Below are 12,428 nucleotides of genomic sequence, written 5' to 3'. Positions count from 1 at the left end.
GGTACACATGTACAACCCTGAGGTATTGTACATGTGTTTTGATTAACTGTAAAATAAATCCTGAATTCTTAGGATTTTAACCCTTGTGTGGCTTGTCTAAATTGGGAACTGGGTAGGAGGGAGTCCATTTTTGTTGCCAGACCCAAGGGGTCGGCCTACATGAGGCTTTGTCGGTCGGTCGGTCTGTCCCTCTTTTCCTCTGTCTATCCCTCTTTTCCTCTGCACACACGTCATGTGAAGTCCGGCCATTCAGATTTCAACCACTAGGGGTCTGGCAGTACCAGGTCTCCTGGTTCCCTTGTTATGTTACACCTGGTGACCCCTAGGCCGGGTCGCAACATTCGGAAAAACACCCTTTTCTCGCCTCCATGGATTTCCACTGCATTTTCACCGAGACATGTTATATTCAACGGTGAATAACGTTCAATTCAATTCAATTCAAACTTTATTCCAGACACTCAGGGGGTCCATAAAGCACAATAATGTATGTTTTGTAATAATAATCAAAATCTTCAAAGCAACTAGTAACTAACGATTTCAAATCGTTGTGGTGGAGTAAAAGTACAATATTTACCTCCGAGAAGTAGTGGAGTATAAAAAATGAGTTGTTTTCCCCAACGTAAAAAGTTTCGGAGTTATAGGAGTTTTAGAGAAGAGATGGGGGAGCCATGTTTTTTGGCACGGTGATCCATCTGTCCTTTCCTTCTCAGAATCACCACGGGTGATTCCAGAGCTGCTCTAGCCCCTCCCGTGTGGAAACAAAACGAAAAAAAAAACTTCATGAAGATACACCATCCTAATTGAAGCCACTAGAGGCTAAACGGCACACAAATCTTACAAATGTTTACTGGTGCTATATCCAGCGAGAGAGTGTATTGCTGGGACAGAGAAAGGTCGAAAAACAAAGTACATTTTCTCTTTATTTGTCTCTGTCAGGGACCCGGGGTGCTCCTTCCATTCCGACATCTCACCACTCCGACTAGTGGCTTCCGCGTGCGGTTAAGGTTAGGGTTAGGGTTAGGTATAGGGTTAGTCAACGTCGGAAAGGCGACATGTCGGAAAGGAGAAATGCACCCAGGGACCCGGGTGTTTGTGGACCCAGAGGCAGTGACTCAACAGCAAAGTAAGGCAGGACACCAAGGAGGACAGTTAAACAACGACTTTACTTCAAATAATAAATAAGGCAAACAGAGGTACACCACACAGGGCCAAATACATAACAATAGGGGAAACACGGGGGCCGAGAAACAGGCCCCTACACGCTACAATGGTCCAGCACAGAGAGAAGTCACAGACAGTCTTAAATAGTCTCTTCGGCTCGTTAGCCAACTAGGCACGGCCGCCACCCGCAGCTGAGTCCACTCTCAATCAGAGACCAAAATGTAGAGGGGAGGGGCTGCGGACAGACCCAGGCATCTTACTATGGAAATGGTGGGAATATCGTGTGGCTTGTAGCGATTGGGTCTACTATTTAGTTCAGTGACCTTGGAGCTAAAGAATAGTTAAGAAGCTGTGTTCACGCTCACTCGTCCATTGGAAGCTGATGTGCAACATGCCGGAGCTCCCCATGATCATATATACTGTACATCATCATATCAAGGACCCCTTAGCTGAGAGAGAGAGAGAGAGAGAGAGAGAGAGAGAGAGAGAGAGAGAGAGAGAGAGAGAGAAGCAGGGACCCCCAACTACATATCATATACAATTATGTTGCAGATTCAACTTTTTCATATAGATGGCTTCATAGACTTGTTTCGTCCATCAGTGTTGGATTCATGTTAAAGGGATAGTTCTATCCCCGCTAGAGGGTGGAATAAATGCAAACGCCACCCTTTCCATTACTGTACCCCAAAGGAAGCTTATCTATCTATCTATCTATCTATCTATCTATCTGTCTATCTGTCTATCTGTCTATCTATCTATCTATCTATCTATCTATCTATCTGTCTATCTGTCTATCTATCTATCTATCTATCTATCTGTCTATCTGTCTATCTGTCTATCTATCTATCTATCTATCTGTCTATCTGTCTATCTGTCTATCTGTCTATCTATCTATCTTAGTATCTATCTATCTGTTCAAATCACTTCTGAGTGGGACCCGGGTGTTTGTGGACCCAGAGGCAGTGACTCAACAGCAAAGTAAGGCAGGACACCAAGGAGGACAGTTAAACAACGACTTTACTTCAAATAATAAATAAGGCAAACAGAGGTACACCACACAGGGCCAAATACATAACAATAGGGGAAACACGGGGGCCGAGAAACAGGCCCCTACACGCTACAATGGTCCAGCACAGAGAGAAGTCACAGACAGTCTTAAATAGTCTCTTCGGCTCGTTAGCCAACTAGGCACGGCCGCCACCCGCAGCTGAGTCCACTCTCAATCAGAGACCAAAATGTAGAGGGGAGGGGCTGCGGACAGACCCAGGCATCTTACTATGGAAATGGTGGGAATATCGTGTGGCTTGTAGCGATTGGGTCTACTATTTAGTTCAGTGACCTTGGAGCTAAAGAATAGTTAAGAAGCTGTGTTCACGCTCACTCGTCCATTGGAAGCTGATGTGCAACATGCCGGAGCTCCCCATGATCATATATACTGTACATCATCATATCAAGGACCCCTTAGCTGAGAGAGAGAGAGAGAGAGAGAGAGAGAGAGAGAGAGAGAGAGAGAGAGAGAGAGAGAGAGAAGCAGGGACCCCCAACTACATATCATATACAATTATGTTGCAGATTCAACTTTTTCATATAGATGGCTTCATAGACTTGTTTCGTCCATCAGTGTTGGATTCATGTTAAAGGGATAGTTCTATCCCCGCTAGAGGGTGGAATAAATGCAAACGCCACCCTTTCCATTACTGTACCCCAAAGGAAGCTTATCTATCTATCTATCTATCTATCTATCTGTCTATCTGTCTATCTGTCTATCTATCTATCTATCTATCTATCTATCTATCTATCTATCTATCTATCTGTCTATCTGTCTATCTGTCTATCTATCTATCTATCTATCTATCTATCTATCTGTCTATCTGTCTATCTGTCTATCTATCTATCTATCTATCTGTCTATCTGTCTATCTGTCTATCTGTCTATCTATCTATCTATCTATCTTAGTATCTATCTATCTGTTCAAATCACTTCTGAGTGAGGCTGTCTTCTACGGCCTCACCAGTAGGGGGGGTCATATCTTCTCATACTTTAGACCAGTGGTCACCCACCTGTAAATAAATAAGGTTTACGTGTGTGTGTGTGTGTGTGTGTGTGTGTGTGTGTGTGTGTGTGTGTGTGTGTGTGTGTGTGTGTGTGTGTGTGTGTGTGTGTGTGTGTGTGTGTGTGTGTGTGTGTGTGTGTGTGTGTGTCGCGATGCGATGCGACACATTGTGAGCTTGTAGATCTGCTATTTTCAAATGGCTGAAACGTATTTAGGGCTGAAGTGGTTAATGTATGTTTTGTAATCCAAATCTACAAAGTAACTAAAGTGTTCAAATAATTGTACTGGAGTAAAAGTAAAACAAATGTTCTCTGAGATGTAGTGGAGTAGAAGTACAAGTACTGAAAATTGCACTTGAGCAAACCTAAATTAAGCCGCAGCGTGACAATCACGTAGCCTACGCGAAGTGGTCTTTTTTTTTTCTCAAAAAACAATAAATGGCTGGCAGTATAGTACAGATAATAGTCTGGTTGTTTAGAACCGGTCTCAAGAGCCACTGTGAGGCCTAGCTGGGTTGTAAGGCCAGCTAGGCGTCCTGGTACTCTGGAGAGACTTAAGATGATCTTCGAGATGATCTTTGAGCGTCCCTGAGGACACTGAAGACCGTTCTGATTCATTTGGAGCATGAAGGAACCTTCACAGCCTCTTGGTAAAGGACCCCCCTGGGGGGCCAAAGGACCCCCATGGGGGCCCCCGGCACAACACCACTATGACCTTAAAAAAATCCAGCGTAACCTTGATAGCATGTAGAACATCAATCATCATATCAGATCATACATACTGTACATCACCATGTCAGACATAACAGAGCAACGGACAAGCAGCACTGGAGGGGGCAGTGTGTGTGTGTGTGTGTGTGTGTGTGTGTGTGTGTGTGTGTGTGTGTGTGTGTGTGTGTGTGTGTGTGTGTGTGTGTGTGTGTGTGTGTGTGTGTGTGTGTGTGTGTGTGTGTGGGGGGGTACTGTACCGCCGCAGTCCAGCAGTAATTGACTAAATTAACAAACACATTAACATAATCAACTGTTTATGTATTCTAAATTATAAGCCCAGAGCACCCCCCCCCGTCACTGCTCTCGCTCTCTCTCTCTCTCTCTCTCTCTCTCTCTCTCTCTCTCTCTCTCTCTCTCTCTCTCTCTCTCTCTCTCTCTCTCTCCCCGTCTGTCAGTCATCCTGTCCCGGCCCGTCGCGCCGCATCAGCCTCCGTCTCCGTGACGACCGTGTTGATGGGCGGGGTCGGTAACCGGGGGTTACTAATAAGGCTAACAGTGATGCTGATGTATAGCCTGGGGGGAGGCGGAGTTTTATACAGTATGCTAATCTGACATTTCCCAGTCCATTTGCATAATGCAGGCATCACAGTCCCAGTGTTAATTGGCCGTGTTGTTAATCCTTCTGGTTCACAGAGGAGACGCAAAGACATAGACCATGTCTGATATAATGTACTCAAAGGTTTTACTTACTTAAAAGTGTCAATACTGAAATGTAGAAGTACTTTGTTACAAGTAATAGTCCGGAGTAAAAGTACAAAAGAATTGGTATCAAAATGTACTTAAAGTACCAAAAGTAAAAGTACTAAAATGTTTGAAAATAGCAGATCTACAAGCTCACAACGCGCACGCACGCACGCACGCGCACACGCACACGCACACGCACACACACACACACACACACACACACACACACACACACACACATCTGTTTCGGGGTAACAGTAACAGCAGTGTTGACAGGTGGTGTTCTGTGGTGAGGTTTGGCGTGTGTGTGTGTGTGTGTGTGTGTGTGTGTGTGTGTGTGTGTGTGTGTGTGTGTGTGTGTGTGTGTGTGTGTGTGTGTGTGTGTGTGTGTGTGTGTGTGTGTGTGTGCATGCGCGTGTGCGCGTGACAGGAGCCAGGGCCCCCCCACCTGTCTATAGCTCAGAGAGCTAGGGGCCCCCACCTGTCTATAGCTCACAGAGTCAGGGCCCCCCAACTGTCTATAGCGAGGTAGGGGCCCCCTACCTGTCATATACGTTTGATAGAAGCATTATGGAGACATTTTAACATTTTATGTAAGTATGAAGGGAGGTTTCACATTCACAGTTTATACAGTTATTTTATGTTCACTGTCTTGTGATGTCATGCCCTCATCTGTCTGTGTACAGTGTGTCCATGTGTCTGTGTAATGTTTAAGGTCAGTTGTTAGACTTTAAACACTGTGTTCTTGTGTCATGTATAATAGGTCTGAGTTGTGTGTCAGGCTCCTTGTTGCCAGTCAGGCACGTCATCAAAGAGGTCTTGAGCCCCTGATATTTTACCTGTTTGTAAAGCACTGCCCTTTCTCCAGAGCCCATGAATGCAGCACATGCTATAGCAGTGTTTTTCAACCCTTTTCGTATCAAGGTCCATTATTTATTCAGCTTTTCAGATTTAGACTCTCAGACCCAAAACGTAGAATATGGATACACTTTTGTCCACAATTCCATCCATGTTGTATTTATGTTGATACCATAGGAGAGAACAGGCAAAACGTTGATCAAAATAACTATTCTTCTACTTTCTCTAATTGTGTAGACTTCTTGTAAATGAAGTAATGCAGATGTTTAACCCATAAAGACCAGGAACGCATCTGTGTCATTTTAAGATTTCTTTGGCTATTTAAAAATAGCAGATCTACAAGCTCATAGCTTATAAAATCGTGAAAATTTGTGCAAATCTTTGAATATATATGTTTTTAAATACATAATATAATATAATATATCGTGAAATATGTTGTTCCAGGAACCCCCAGAAGCAAAGATTTGAGTTACAAATGCTCGCTTTAAAAAAGTACATATTCAAAGATTTGCAAAAATGCTCAAGATTTTTCAAAAAAATAAAAGATCTACAAGCTGTAAATCTGCTATTTTTTAATAGCCAAATAAATCTAAAAATTACACAGATATGTGTGACAGGGTCAAAAACCAGTGATGAAAATAAATTTTGTACTATTTTATTGATGCGTAAAAACCTGTATAATGCACTGAAAATAACCATCATCTTAAATGTATCCTATGTAATCTCTCACTGAACGTTTTAACCTGGCAATATATTTCCCCACGGTCCCTGAGACACTTGACAATGAACCCCATGATAGGCTGCATGACTTTGACCGTGTGACTCCAGCCAGCCAATGTCCCCAGGTCACGCTGTTGGCAGAGCGAATGGGAGTAGGATAGGGTGTGGTCCACACTGTTCAAAAGTGGGCGCGGGCATTTTGGACAGCAGAGAGACAGGCACACAGGGCAGTGTGAAGGTGACAGCCGAGGGAGCAGGTTGTGCACAGGTATAGGAGAGCCACGGAGCAAAGGTGGAGAACAAGGATACAGCGAGACGCACCAAGCCACAAGCAGCGGACGGTGAGCTGAGACGTGCCCGCTTCCAGTGACAAGAAGCCGCAGCGGTAGACGAGAGCGACGGGGAGGAAAAGGAGACGAACCGAACCAAGGAGCAGAGGAGACGGCCAGTGGCGATAACGTTGCGCGCTCTACACACTCATAGCCAGACGTTAAGTCTGGCGTGCGTGTAAGTACCTTCCTATGCAACGTTACCTTTATAAAACCACGGTCCTAAACCTCCCATGTGAAGTTACATTGAACAGATGAACTGGTTCTAGTTTCTATAATTGCAGGCAGCGCATACGAAGAACTGAAGAGGCAGAGATTCCTGGCCTAAACCCCCGATCCATTACACCCATATAAGGACATTCCCCACCTTTTGCATTCAAACCGTGATGAGTATTTAGCACTTTAAATCAGCACCTGTCACTTTACTGGTTCAGTAGAAGTAGGCACTTTATGCTAGATTTATATTTATTTGCTAAATTTGCACAAGCCCTGTGTTTTAAGCCTTGTTGTTGAGTTCCTGTGATTGTGTATTTTAGTTAGTTAGCGGGCGCCATAGGAGGTTGAGGGTTTTAGTGTTTAGTGTTATATTTTTGTTTATGCTTTTCATTGTTTTATGGCTTATAGATGCCGTTGTATTAGGACAATAAAATTAATTACCTTTTTATACAAACCTGTTTCCGTCCAGTTTTCTCCGAGGGATATTTTATAAAGTGTTGTTCTCATTCAAAAGTGTTATACTTACCTGGGTAAACTCGAACCTGTGAATAGCCTAAGAAAGTGTTACAGAGGACCCTACCTCTTAAACAAAAGGGTGGCGTAGTCTTGCAGTATTTGACAATCATTATTATTCTCACAGTAATTACGCACCCCGCACTTTATTGTGCAACTGATAGAGTGCCAGCATTCTAGAAAGAAGTGGCAAGTCACATGTGACAACCTGGCCACCGTCACATATGCGTTCCTGGTCTTAATGGGTTAACAATAATTGAACTCTTGAGAGTGTAAAATGGACCCGTGTGGGTCCATTTGGTTTCATTTTACACTAATTGGTTACCAACTCTCCATCATTTAGCTGGGGACCACCTGGAAGCCCCTCGAGGACCACTGGTGGTCCTTGGTTGGGATCCACTGCTATATGGTGGAAGAAATGCAAACGCCACCCTTTATTTGTTCAACAAATTAAAGGTAGGGTAAGTGATTTACTTTGGTTAAGATAAATGTTAAATAGCTCTATATTGTATTGTTATAGAGTGTTTGTTCAGTAAAAGGAGTCTTCATATCTCTCCAGCTCTTTATTAAACAGAAAATGCATTTTCAGTGCTCTCTCCTGATTGGCTTAAATTTAGTCACCTAACTGAAAATGTACTTATATTCTGTTTACTAAAGAGACAGAGGGACCCCTGTGACCGAACAAACGCTCTGTTGTAGGGGATCCCCAGCTAAATGAGTTAATATAGCATCAAGTTCAGTTTAACCACTTTAACCATTGTGGCAAACCAGGGGAAACAGCCAGGTCTATTCCACAGAGAGGGCGGGTCCCTAAGCTCAGGCTGGGGGAGGTGATAGAGGGAGTGTATTATCCTGTCCAGGTATTGCAGCCACTGGGAGCCTGGCAATGGACGCACCTGCAGCCAGTCAGGCAATCAAGAGAAGCCTTTAAATAGCCGGCTCTCCAGCCGGGTGGAGAGTTAGTTTGGAAGAAACCCCCCCCCCCGTTAATCATATTGGAACTGGAGACCCTAAGACCGGAAAGTGGGAACGCATCTGCGTTACCAGATCTACAAGTTCATAGCTGAGCTTGTAGATCGTTCCCGGTCTTAATGGGTTAAGTCTGTGTCCATATTGTTGTCCTGGTTCAGGTGGGTTTAGGTTTGGACATGAACATGATAGATCATTTTTCTCCACAAATGAATGTTATACATTTGGCAGACTCCCCTTCTGAACATATTTTGTGCCAGGGACCCCCATACACAGATCTGTGTTGTTAAAATGTAAATGATTTGAAAATATCAGATCTACAGGCATACAACGTGTCATATCGCGCGACACGTTGTGAGCTTGTAGATCTGATATTTTCAAATATCCAAAGTTTATAGGCTTAAAGTACTTACTTACTTAAAGGGATAGCTCACCCAAAACATTTCTTTTTTTTCTATCCCTTTGTCACTCCATGGAGACTTGAATTCATGGATATTTTATTGTTTTTGTCGCATTCCTAAGACAATAATGTGATGACCAGTGGACAGGTAGGCAGTGGTTCCGGACACAAAGGAGACTCTTTGTGTCAAAAAAAAAGACAAAAAATATATATATACTGTATATATATATAGCCATGAATTCAAGTCTCTATGGGGTGACTAATAGATAGAAAAAAGGGTGAACTATCCCTATAATCCTCTTCGTTCCATGTCGTCACCTTGCTAAACTAATGGCCTATGTCATTTTTGTACGTTTTTCAGGAAAAATTAAAAACTGATCCAAAACAACAACAAAAAAGGCCTAAATCGGTAAACAATTTGTCCTAAGTTACAAAACCATGTGACTTAGGCCAAAAAAAAGGCCTATTTTGTCACACTAGGGAGTTAGGCCTTTATACTGAAAGGGGAGTGAACAGCATGACCTGTGACCTGACCACACCTTAATGGGTTTTAAGACATAAAAATCCCTGTTGGGCTTGGTCCGAGGTGTGGTCATGCTGTCACACTAGGGAGTTAGGCCATTATGCTAAAAGGGGAGTGAACAACATGATCCTTTTCAATTAGGAGATGGGCCATTATACCAGAGGTGTCATGAGGAGCTGACTTAGGCAAAAATCCTCAAAAAATGACTTAGGCCATTAGTTTAGCAAGGTGACGATGTGGAACATAACAAGGCTGTGTCTGCTTCCATCTTGGTCCTGTCCCGTCCAGCATGTTGTGCCTCGATCGCCCCATGTTAGGTTTGCCATCTTCAGTTCTGGGTTCACGGTTCTCTGCCAGGTTGTTTTTTGGCCTCCCTTTGTTTCCTCTTTCCAGGTGAAGGTCCATCTCTTAGGAATGCGGTTCTGATCCACTCGCAGTGGTGGAAAGTAACTTAAGTACATTTACTTAAGAACTGTACTTAAGTATAATTCTGAGTGACTCTCAACCACTCGCCCAGCATTCTGAGCCATACAGCTAAACTGACTTAACGTTGCTGTTATACAGTTGGATCTTGTTTTTTAGGGTGTACTGCTTAGATTTACAGATGGTCTGGAGCACACGTGGGCAACTGGTGGCCCGGGGGCCACATGCGGCCCACACCTTCACTTAATGCGGCCCACAGGTTAATGATTTCAGCTGTTATGATTCTAAACATGCAAACATGACCCGCTTTAATTACTTCAGTCTATATTAGTAGCTTAATGACTAGTATTAACATTCTATTGTCTTTGTTATGTCCAATGTATTTGTATTTAAGTTCATAAAGTTAACATAAGTATAACTAAATGCATTTGCAAATTAAATAAAAATTTTACTTTTCAAGATTCCAATTCAAAAAATTGTAATTTTTTTTTTTCAGGATTCCAATTAAAAAAAAAGCAAAAATAGCTGATCAACAAGCTCAAAGCGGGTCTCAGTGCGACACGTTTTGAGCTTGTAGATCTGCTATTTTTGCTAATTTGCTATCTGGAGCCTTATACTGAAGTCCCTGCTGCATGCAGTCTTTACTGAGGAGACTTCCCAGATACTCTGCAGCATATTGAAGAGAGTTTAAAGTGGTTCATGTTATATTAACAGATTTTGCTGGGGGACCCCCTGGAGCCCCCTCAAGGACCCCTGGGAACCACTGCTGTACACACAAGAGATGATGATGCATCAATGTGTTGCTGCAGTCTGGGACAAATTGTCCATCACAACACATATCTTTACCAACCATTATAATTAGAAAATGCATGTCGATATTTTAATAATACAATGCTAGATATTTGCTAATGTTTAATATGTCTATTACATTTAATATAGACAGTGACACATCTGAACTGAAGATTTATTTAAATTCTTTATTCAATTCTGTTCTGAGAATACAGTAAAGGTACGGCTTATTACAAATCATTATGTAAGACATTCCATGTACAACAATCCACAGCAGGAATTGAGAAAGGCACAAATGTTACAAAACTGACACATCAGTAGTTTTGTCTCACCAACTCAGGAATCATGTAGATTGTATGGATCATATATGCCACAATTCATAATAACGTAAAAAAGGAGAGTATGTGTATTAACCAGTGATGGAAGAAGTACTATGCATTTTTTACTCAAGTGAAAGTATCAATAGCACAATGTAGAAATACTCAAAAGTCCTTGAGTAAAAGTACAAAAGTATCTGCATCAAAATATACTTGAAGTACCAAAAGTTAAAGTACTCATTATGCAGAATGTCCCATGTTTTCAAAATGTAGAAAAAATCGGAAGTAAAAAATTACAGTATGTAAAAAGTACAGTAGGTAAAAAAGTACAGTAGGTACAAAGTACAGCAGGTAAAAAAGTGCAGCATGTAAAAAGTACAGTAGGTAAAAAAGTACAGAATATTTTGATGTCTCTTCAGGTCTCCCCTCTACAAGCCCGAGGTGATCTATCAAATAGAACCCAAAATACATGTCTAAACATGTTTTTAAAGGTTTTAAGCCACCAGGTCCCCAATGTGACAAGTTGGTGCTTTCTGTCCACTTAGGTTATAGTACATAACATTGGTTATATTTATTTTTACAGTTTCCACTGTGATCATGTGCGTTAGTCTGCAGCAAAACGTTATCTGGCACATTATTGATTTGGTCAACGATCATTGAGGTGACACCATAAAGGTTTTCTGTGATTGTAATGACTTGGTCACACGGTCTAGGCAGAAGGCCCCCCACCCTAGAGCCTAGGGTCTGCCTGACGTTTCTTCCAGTTAAGAGGGAGTTTTTCGTTGCCACTGTCGCAAAATGTCTTGTTCAGGGTGGGATTGTCGGGTCTCTTCTCTACATGTAAAGTGTCTTGAGACAACTTGTTGTGATTTGACACTTTAATAAAATTGAATTGAATTAAATTGGTCCTGAGCGCTGTACGAGGGATTTCCCAATGTTAGGTCTAACTTAAACAACGCCTATCTCGTTGGCGAGGCTGATTGGAGGGTTCATCCAAACTAGAAAGGCGGCTTCCCTTTTCTTTTCCTTTTTCTTTTTCTTTTTCTTTTTCTTTTTCTTTTTCGTTTCTTTTTTCGGGGGGCGGTTGTGGAATCCTTGGAACCACCGCTGCCGTCGGTGGTTGTGGACTCAATGCATTACATTTACATTACATTACAGTCATTTAGCAGACGCTATTATTCAAAGCGACTTAAAATAAGTGCAATAATAATAATAATAATTGCAATAATAAGTGTAATGCCCACAGGGGTTTTAGACTCCACCTTCACAGGGGTTTTGGACTCGACCTTCACAGGGGATGTGGACTCAACCTTCACAGGGGTTGTGGACTCAACCTTCACAGGGGCTGTGGACTCAACCTTTACAGGGGTTGTGGACTCAACCTTCACAGGGGTTGTGGACTCAACCTTCACAGGGGCTGTGGACTCAACCTTCACAGGGGCTGTGGACTCAACCTTTACAGGGGTTGTGGACTCAACCTTCACAGGGGTTGTGGACTCAACCTTCACAGGGGCTGTGGACTCAACCTTCACAGGGGCTGTGGACTCAACCTTTACAAGGGTTGTGGACTCAACCTTCACAGGGGCTGTGGACTCAACCTTCACAGGGGCTGTGGACTCAACCTTTACAGGGGTTGTGGACTCAACCTTCACAGGGGTTGTGGACTCAACCTTCACAGGGGCTGTGGACTCAACCTTCACAGG

Source organism: Gymnoscopelus microlampas (assembly GCF_963454915.1).
Source record: "Gymnoscopelus microlampas genome assembly, chromosome: 9".
Classification (NCBI taxonomy): domain Eukaryota; kingdom Metazoa; phylum Chordata; class Actinopteri; order Myctophiformes; family Myctophidae; genus Gymnoscopelus; species Gymnoscopelus microlampas.
The sequence above is the reverse complement of the archived record's forward strand: the minus strand, read 5'-3'. Positions refer to the sequence as shown.